Source organism: Geotrypetes seraphini, chromosome 1 (genome assembly GCF_902459505.1).
Source record: "Geotrypetes seraphini chromosome 1, aGeoSer1.1, whole genome shotgun sequence".
Taxonomy (NCBI): Eukaryota; Metazoa; Chordata; class Amphibia; order Gymnophiona; family Dermophiidae; genus Geotrypetes; species Geotrypetes seraphini.
In genome coordinates this window covers 42,048,189-42,057,794 of record NC_047084.1, presented here as the reverse complement: position 1 = coordinate 42,057,794, position 9,606 = coordinate 42,048,189, and positions in this window count along the sequence as shown.

Below are 9,606 nucleotides of genomic sequence, written 5' to 3'. Positions count from 1 at the left end.
AACTTCATCGAGGGTTCCCTAGTCTTTTTAATTTTTGACGGAGTGAAAAATCAATTCACTTGTACCTGTTCTACTCCACTCATAATTTTGTAGACTTCAATCATATCTCCCCTCAGCTTTTCCACGCTGAAGAGACCTAACCTTTTTGGGGTTTCCTCATATGAGAAGAGTTCCATCCCTTTTATCATCTTGGTCACTCTTCTTTGAACCTTTTCTAGCCACTATATCTTTCTTGAGATAAGAAGACCAGAATTGAATGCAATACTCCAGATGAAGTTGCACCATGGAATAGTTTCCATCCTGCGTGTTTAAGGGTCCAAAATTCTTAGAGCACTAATGTGAGTATTTGTGAAGTAGGGCATAAGACTTTTTTAAATTGTTGTAGTTTTCTATATGGCTTTAGCTAAATGTATATTCCAAATATCAACCTGTACAGACATTGCAGTTGGTGATGTTGGGATGGGGAATTGGGAGTTCAGGGGGTGTAAAGGGTTCAGGGTGGAATATCAGGAGTTTGAGGAGGCCCAGTAGCAGGAGGGAGTGAGCATCCCTCCTTTTTTATTTTGGGGGAGGGGTGTTGGGGGGTGTCAGGCAGGAGGGAGTGTGCATCTCTCCTGCTGATCTGGGGGGGGGGCCTCTGCCACAGCCAGCTCAGCTGATCGTGCCAGGGGAATTTCCCCAATCAGCTGAACTGGCAGGACTCCCCAAAGCTGCAGTTTTGGGGAGTCCTTCTGGCTCAGCTGATCGGGAATTTCTGTGTCGTAATCAGCTGATGGCAAGGAATCCCTCAGCAAAGATAGGCAGCTAAGCCGCCTAGCTTTGCAATCTGGCAGGTGTGATTCTCTAACTAGTGCTGGTTGACATGGGCACCGGTCAGAGAATTGGGGGTTAAGGCGTCTGTATCTTAAGGTAGATGTGATTCTGTATGGGATGCCGGTGCATGATTGACATGCGATTCTTGGCTGCTTCTTAGGCAGCTGCTGAGACCAGCGTCCTATACAGAATATGTCTAGATCAGCGATTCTTAACCTTTCTTCTGTTGTGACGTACCTGACAGACAATGTCCATATACTGTATGTGACACATTGTTCACTAAAATTCACAGCTGATCAAAGCATGCTTAAATATTTCATTGTTTAATTATAGGTTGTCGCATGCTAGGCCCCTGTTTGGACCAGTAGGCAGCACTAGCAGCAACCTACTCCGATCTATTAATGCCTCCCCTAGGAAAAGGGAACCCTTCAGGTAGTCTTCACTTATGTACCAAAATAAACAAAAGAAGATTTCAGTTGCAAACTTCAGTTCTGTAATATTTATTGTAGCCCCAGTATGGGCACAGTTCAAAAGTAAATCATACCTGCACTCAGCGAAGAAAAGAAGAAAGAAAAACAAAACACTCTTCTCCTGTTCATTCAGAGTAGGCTTTAACTTTCCCTTCTCATTACAGCTGGGCTTTCTGACTTAAAAGTCCAAGTCCTCTTCACCAGGGCATAAGAACATAAGAATTGCCGCTGCTGGGTCAGACCAATTGTGCCCAGCAGTCTGCTCACACGGCGGCTCCCAGGTCAAAGACCAGTGCTCTAAATAAGTGGTTCCCAACCCTCTCCTGGAGGACCACCAGGCCAATTGGGTTTTCAGGATAGCCCTAAAGAGTATGCATGGAGCAGATTTGCATGCCTGTCACTTCCATTATATGCAAATCTCTCTCATGCATATTCATTAGGGCTAGCCTGAAAACCCGATTGGCCTGGTGGTCCTCCAGGACAGGTTGGGAACCACTGCTCTAAATGAGTCCAGCCTCACCTGCGTACATTCCAGTTTAGCAGGAACTTGTCCAACTTTGTCTTGAATCCCTGGAGGGTGTTTTCCCCTGTAACAGACTCCGGAAGAGCATTCCAGTTTTCTACCACTCTCTGGGTGAAGAAGAACTTCCTTACGTTTGTACGGAATCTATCCTCTTTCAACTTTAGAGAGTGCTCTCTCGTTCTCCCTACCTTGGAGAGGGTGAACAATCTGTCTTTATCTGCTAAGTCTATTCTATTTTGAATGTTTCGATCATGTCCCCTCTCAGTCTCCTCTTTTCAAGGGAGAAGAGGCCCAGTTTCTCCAATCTCTCACTCCTCCAGCCCCTTAACCATTTTAGGGCAATATGCAATTTAATTATAGTTTTAAAGTCCAAACCTTGTCTTCAAAAAGAAACAACAGCAAAAATAATTATATTCTCCTGGCACCTGTAATGCCTGTGGCCTGCACTGTAGGCAACCTTGAACTCCACCAAGCCCTCAGCCAGGGAAACTGTGGAACCTGGTAAACCTTTGCTAAAGGTAGCAAAAACCCTCTATTTAACAGACCCACCCTTTGAGATCAAACAACCAGGTTCTCTTTCCCCACAAACAGTTTCATCAAAACTGTGGCAGTTTTTTGAAAGTTCAATCCAGCAGGTAAGAAGAAAAAAAACAAAAAAGCCACAATTTCATTCAAAAACTAAAAACTTTGCCATTCCCAGTTGTAGTCCACAAAGCCGTCTCCTAAAACATTCACAGTTCATCCGTAGCTAGTGATAAGTTTCCTTATGGTGTTCAGTATTGGCTTTACAATAATCCCAGTAACCAGGAAAAAGAAAACAATTCCAATGTCCAAACAAACAAACACAGACCAAATTTTCCTATTCACAGAATGTTCTTGGCTGTTCCAAACCACAGATCAGGGCACAAGTGAGCATTAACCCTTAGGTCACTATCTTGAAATACTCTTTCTTTCAGAATTCACATAAAAACAACCCTCTCAAGCAAGAAGGAACAGGTTCATTCGTTAAAGGCATTATAAACTCACCTCCATATTTCCTTCCAGCTCCAGTAATGCCACAGGCCCTTCTGAGGTGCTTCAATCACCTCTGAACTTGCAGCAGGTTCCATCAGTGTCTGTTCACCTCTTATGTCATCTCCACCTCGCTGCCTTGCCAATTCTCCAGTCGACTGCTCAACTCCCCATTCTCCTCCTTCTCTTCCTGGCTTAGTGCATTCTGCCTATGTTCCACAGCACCAGCCCAAACCTTCCTGGGAGGTGGGTGGGGCTCAGCTTCCTAAAGTTCTGTGTGTGCTTTTCCTAGGCTCTCTGTACTGAGGCTGCCTTAAATCAAGCCAGCTTGCCATACTTTGCAGTGGGTTTATTTTTTATTAGGGTCTCCCTGCCTAATATCACTGTCCAGCTCCATAACTTGTTCCCCATCACTCTCAGAAGAGTAAGCTCAGGATATTTATGATCAACTTGGTCAGCTCTTCTGGTCAGGTAACATGTGTTTTTTCTTAATCCTACAGTAGGGGTGTCAAAGTCGGTCCTCAAGGGCCACAATCCAGTCAGGTTTTCAAGATTTCCCCAATTTGGATGCACTGTTTTCATTGTATGATAATAGATCTCATGCATATCCATTGGGGAAATCCTGAAAACCCAGCTGGATTGTGGCCCTCAAGGACCAACTTTGACACCTGTGTCCTACAGGGACAAAACCAGGGCTAGTATTGGGTTTGTCACAAGGTTTGGAATGAATTTGCCTATTCCACATCAAAAAGCTTAATGTAACAAATTCTGGTGTCATCTCAGTAACAGCAACACAAAATCCTTTCACTGCCAGATACTATGAAGCAACAGAAAAACCTGCACATATGCTACTGAGAAACTATATAGCAAACAGCAGATCTATAATATGTTCAATTAGGGCTGGAGGCAACAGTTATTGGAGGCAGTGGGGAAACAGAAATAGGGACCAGTTCTCAAGATTGGTGGTCTTCCCAGCTTGTATGCAGTAATAGTTGTAAAAGAAACACAGCCTTGCTGTCTCAACCAATTCGTTTGTGACATACCTCCCATCTCTTGGGGACACATTAGTTGAGAACCACTAGTCTAAATGCAGTTCATAAATGACACCCTGGATCATTGGAGGATTTCTTAATAGTTGATCTGGTGGTATATTAAGTCCTTAATAAATCAAAAACCATTCACCAGTTCCAAAGGGTGATCTTAGGGCTACCTAGATTAGCTTAGATATGATAGTGAGGTAATTATGTGGGTACCGTCAGGAAGGATTTTGACCTCTCACACTTTTATCTTCTCTTTGGTTGGTGGGGATTATAGCTTCTAGTTTATCAAGGTAAGGATATAATCTCTTTTTCCAGTGCAATAGGTGTGACATTCTAGACATGCAGGATGTACAAAAGCAGTCCTAGGAATCTAGGGCGGTCTGACTATACTGGCCCACAACATGGAGGCTCCTCTACTGCTCTTCTTAGCCCAGCCTTACCTGCAGCATTCTCTTGGTTGGACTTGTTGGAACTTCTTTGGCTGCCTCCTATTCTCTCCAGCAGGGCGCTCTCCCTGCTTGGGCTGGGCTGCTGCCTGTTCTCCTGCCCAGGATTGCCTGGAACTTCTGCTAGTGTGGTCCTGGGCCCACCCTGACTTCTGGGGATGCCACACCCCTCTCTCTTTCTGATTGGTATGATTTTTGCACCACTCCAGGGCTTCTGCTTTCTTCTTCCCCTTGATTGATGCTTTCTGGCTGCCATTTGCCCCAGACCCTTTGCCCTCTTCTGGGTGCCGAGGCTGTCTTTTAGGTCTGTCACCACTTCATCACGGCACCAGAAAGTGCCACTGCTCTCTTGCTGCCTGTCTGCTTTTTCTCTTCCCTGTGGCACTGCTGAGTTCACAGGGGTTGCTTGTCTGCCTCCCTCTCTTCTCTGCTGGCTCCTGGCAGCATGCACTATTGGACTCCAACCTTTTTTTCTTCATGTCTACATAACCTAGGATTCTTACATTGGCTCATATTTTGCCTTGAATGGATAATTGGTACAGACAGATGACAACATCTTGAGGTAATTTAACTTTCTGTGGACCCAAGGCCCTGTGCATCCATTCAATGAAAACCTCTTCTAGCTGCCTAGAGGGGTCAACTTTCTGTAATATCATTTCAAAAATGCATGCACCTAATTAATCCATTCAAAGCAGGGGGGGGGGGAGATTATAAAGGATGTCAACCCTAGCAGCTTGTAACACATTCATGTGGAGGAGTGGGGAAAAGGTGGGTGACTGATGCCAGGGGATTGGCTGTGTTTTGGGTACTACGTGCCTGATTTTAAGAGGAAATGGGATCGTCACGTGGGATCTCTGCACAAAGTTAAATAGGGGAGGGTCATTGGGGTGGGCAGACTAGATGGGCCGCGGCTCTTATCTGCCATCTTTTCCTATGTTTCTATGTTTCTACCTATGAGACCACAGTTTTTGTTGCTGATACTGTGGTTTCATAAAACACCTCTTCTTGATGCATTAAGTACACACTTTGGCCCAGATTAACTAAAGATAGCGATTCAATCACTGTTGGCCGATTTTGAAACAGCGATTGATTCACTATCTTTTTTGCATGCAAATTATTTGCACAGAGGTGTAAATCATTTGCTTGCAAACTCCCTGACTCAATCGCTCAGTGAGCGAATGAGAAACGGCAGAGTGACAGGAGAAGCAGCCTCCTGCCACTGTTGTCAGGGCTTCTGCCGGGTTTTTTTCTTTTTTTAAATTGGGCAGATATTTTGCATGTATTACACATGCAAAATATCTGCCCAATTAAAACAAACAAAAAAAAGACTCCCAGACATAGTGCCCCCTCCCCCTCCCTTCCCGAACCAAAAAAAAATGCTCCCTGAGGCCGCAAACAAATGGCAGGAGGGATTCCCACTCTCTCCTGCCATCAGCCCCTCTTCTTCTACCCCCCAAAAAACTAATGGCAGGAGGGATTCCCACTCCCTCCTACCACCAGACAGCAGCCATAGATGCCCCTGCCCCCTCCCAGTACCTTAAATTGGGAGCAGGAGGGTCCTCAGTCCCTCCTGCTCCTCCGGACTCCAGTGTTGATGAACTACGGGCCTTAAGCTCCATCCTGGTGCATCATGTGATGTATGGGGAAGGGCCTAAGGCCCTGATTGGCTTAGGTGCCTTGGGCTCCTCCCTTGGAAAGGGCCTGAGGTGTCTGAGCCAATAAGGGACTTCTTTAGGGAGTAGCTGGTCTACAGTAGTCGGGTTTTACAATCATAAAACCAGAAGCATAATAGCCAAGCAATTGTTAGTGAGTGAATCAATCACTTGGCTATTTTTCATGGAGTTTTACTCATTTGCATGGGTGGATTGGATTGCATAGGAGATTTTTCACCAGCAGTTTAGTGAATCGGGTCGGGGAACAGGAATGATGCAACCATCATTACAGGATTGGTAAGTTTAGTGAGTATAGCCCATTGTTTCTTACCATGCACTAACTACAAGGTTTGCCTATGCCCAGTTTCATCCAATAACCCTCCATGTTCCTGCCCCAACCTGTGCTAAATAGAGCAAAATTTTTTCACGCTGGCTGATTTTAGTCTGCGGTAGCTGTTAGCATGGCTCTGTGCTTAGTGCATTTTAGTAAACTGGTCCCTAAGAATAGACTTATCTTCATATTTGCTTTCACTGAAGTCATGAAGGATTTGAGTTTGCTTTCTTTTCTCCCTTACAGTCTGTAATAAATTGAAAGGTAATTGTTAATGTAATTTCTATTTAGTCATAAGGAGGTTGCCCAAGGGGCATTATTGATTGCATAATTAGTGAGAAGAATTACTTATTAATTGTTCCGGAGTAAAGACAATCATTTAGCTCCGCTTTCAATTCTCCTTTATTTCTGCTAGCATTGACTTCATCTCAGTGCAGGGATGAAGAGACCTGGTTTGGCCAGCATCCAGATTCATTATTGCTTGCAGTGTCCAAGGAGGAGCTGGCCATGTTTTCCAAGGCCTGTCTGAGATTGCCATATGCTTCAGCCAACAGCTCTTTGTCACTCATATAAAAGAAGGTTTTAAGGTCATATGTTCAATTTTTAGTAGACATCTTTAATCCTGTTGCTATTGGATATCAGCACTGTGACCTTATTGCTGCGGATGACAATGGTTTATTAATGGAGCCAAAGCCTTAAAGCGTTTCCCAATAGAGTTCACCAACAATGTTGCCATCTTGGAGGATATCGATTCCTCCTTTCATTTCAATACATTAAGAGGTAAACTAAGAAACAGCACATTAAATTAGATAATACTGCAAAAGTAAATGACATGTGAATGGGCATTTTTAATAGGACATTTAAGTCTGACTTTGGACATTTCCCGCAAGACATCCAAATGTTAGGGTGGAGAAACGTCCATTTTTAAAACCAATAGGGGCTGGATTCTGAAACCAGTGCCCAAGTCAGTGGCTGCCTTAAAAGCGGTCACTGAGAGCCTGTCAATCGTTCGAGGGCGCCGATTACATAATCGTGCCTATTCATTCAACATAGGTGACTGAAATGTAGGCCCGGAAAATCTGAGCCTACATTTCAGCCGCTTATTTTTGCCGCTAGACTGCAGCAGTCGATCACGGCAGTGGAATTCTACCCTTTCACATAAGCTGAGTGGCAAGGACTCCCCAAAGCTGCGATTCTGTAACCGACGACAAAGTTGGATTGCCTGTCAATCATTCTAGGATGCTGGTTGACTCCCATCCATGGAGTGGATTTAGGGATCTGGCCAATCGAAGTCTTAGGACACTCCCAGTGCATCCCAGAATGCCCTGGGAATGAGGCCTAAGACTCTGGTTGACCCAGATGCCAAAGCCCCTCCTATGGAAGAGTCCTTAGGTGCCTGGGCCAATCAGGGCCTTAGGCCCCTCACTGGTGCATCCCAAGATGCACCAGGAAGGGGAAGCCTGCCAGATAAAGGTCCAGGGGGGATCCGGGTGGGTTTTGAGGGATGGGGGTGTTTGGAGAGATGCTGGTAGGAGGAGGTGGACATCCCTCCTGCCGGGGATGTTAGCAGGGGAGGGGCAGTAGGAGGGATTGGACATCTGTGGTCTAGCAGCAAAAATAGGTGGCTGAAATGTAGGTCAGGGTTTTTCAGGCCTACATTTCAGCTGCCTATCTTGGCATGATTCGCAGCTAGGTAACTGCTTTAGCCTGCCTAACGCCACTTCCAGCATTGGCCACACCTACTTTTGCTTTCCACAGCCTAAAGCAGCTACCTAGCCGTGATTCTAGCGGCCATTTCAGCTGCCTTTTATTTAGGCATTGGTAGGCGCTTGAACACTGCCCTTTCTGACAGCATTTTCAATTACATAGACATCAACAGGGTGCTTACCGATGCCTAAATTTAGGAGCTGGTTATAGAATTTCCTCCTAGATGTCCATAGTCTTTTTTCGAAAATGACTTATTTGGACATCTTGGGCATCAGAACGTCCAACCTTAGGACGCCTAACTCTTTTTGGCTATTTTCAACCACAAAAACATCCATGTCCAAAATGTTCAAATCCAGACCATTTGGGTGTGGGAGGGGCCAGCATTGTAATGGACTTTCCACATAGTCACAGCAACAGAGCAGAAGGGTACCTTAGTGGGCACTGCTGTGAACTTCACATAAGAGACACTTGGAATTTTAAGATTCATCTTAAAGATGACCAAGTAAAGCTACACATATTGCTGACACTGCCTCTTTTACAAAGCTGCGTGGCAACTGCCCCAAAGCCCTTTAAATCTCTATGGGCTTTGGGGGCCATTAGTGCAGAGCAGCCACTAGTGCGGCTTTGTAAAAGAGGCCTTAAATACTGAACCTGTAAAAGAAAGAATTTAATGCAAAAGTCAAAGTTGAGATCAGAAAAGCAAAGAAAGTTCTTTTTTGAAAAAAGATACTTAAGAAACTGTAGTTTTCTCTGAAGTGAGATCAAAAGAAAGAGTTTTATGTTTTAAAAAATTGCACCTTAGGTTTGTTGTGAGAATAATTACAAGTAAACAAGGTTGTGGTAAGCTTAAAGACAATTTGAGAAGAATAAACAAAGCACCGTCATTTAGGTTTAGATATTATTAATGTTTTATTCTAGTCTTGGGGTTAAAGTATTCTGATTCATATCTTTTTAGAAAAGAAACATCTTAAACCAATTATTTATATTTTTAATCACCTTGTGCAATAAACTAGCAATTTATATTTTTAATCATCTTGTGCAATAAACTATTATATTAATTTTAATTACAAATCTGGTTGAAAGGTTTCTTTCCTGCCTAGTACTCTGAAGAATGAAACTCTACACTTTGAGTCTTTTTAATGTCTTTAAGTACCCCTGCTGCAAAACTGGGGAGCGCAAACTTTGTTTCAGGTGGAAATCCAGCTTACTCTTTTCTACCGTGATCAATGGCTTTTGCTGCTGTTGTGAAACAAAGTAAGGCTGAACCCAGAAGGCAGCAGGAAGGTTACACTGGCTTTCCAATAACCACCAAATGTGAAGCAAAAATGGGAAGGGGTAAAACGCGGACCTCACGGACCTTACAGACCTCGCTAATCTAAAACTGCATATCCTTAAAAATATTCCATTTATTGACAGGTCCGCCTTTTAGCTTATTCCACCGCTTTCCCTGCACGCTCAGCTCTGGCCCCCAGCTCTGGCTTCTCTAATGGCTAAGGAGGGAGGAGGCGCACCTTGGCTTTTGATAATTAGCTCAATCGTCCCTTCCTCCAGATCTCTCTCTCCGTGCCGATTCCGAGAGCCCCAGCAATATGACACTGGATGGCAAATACCAT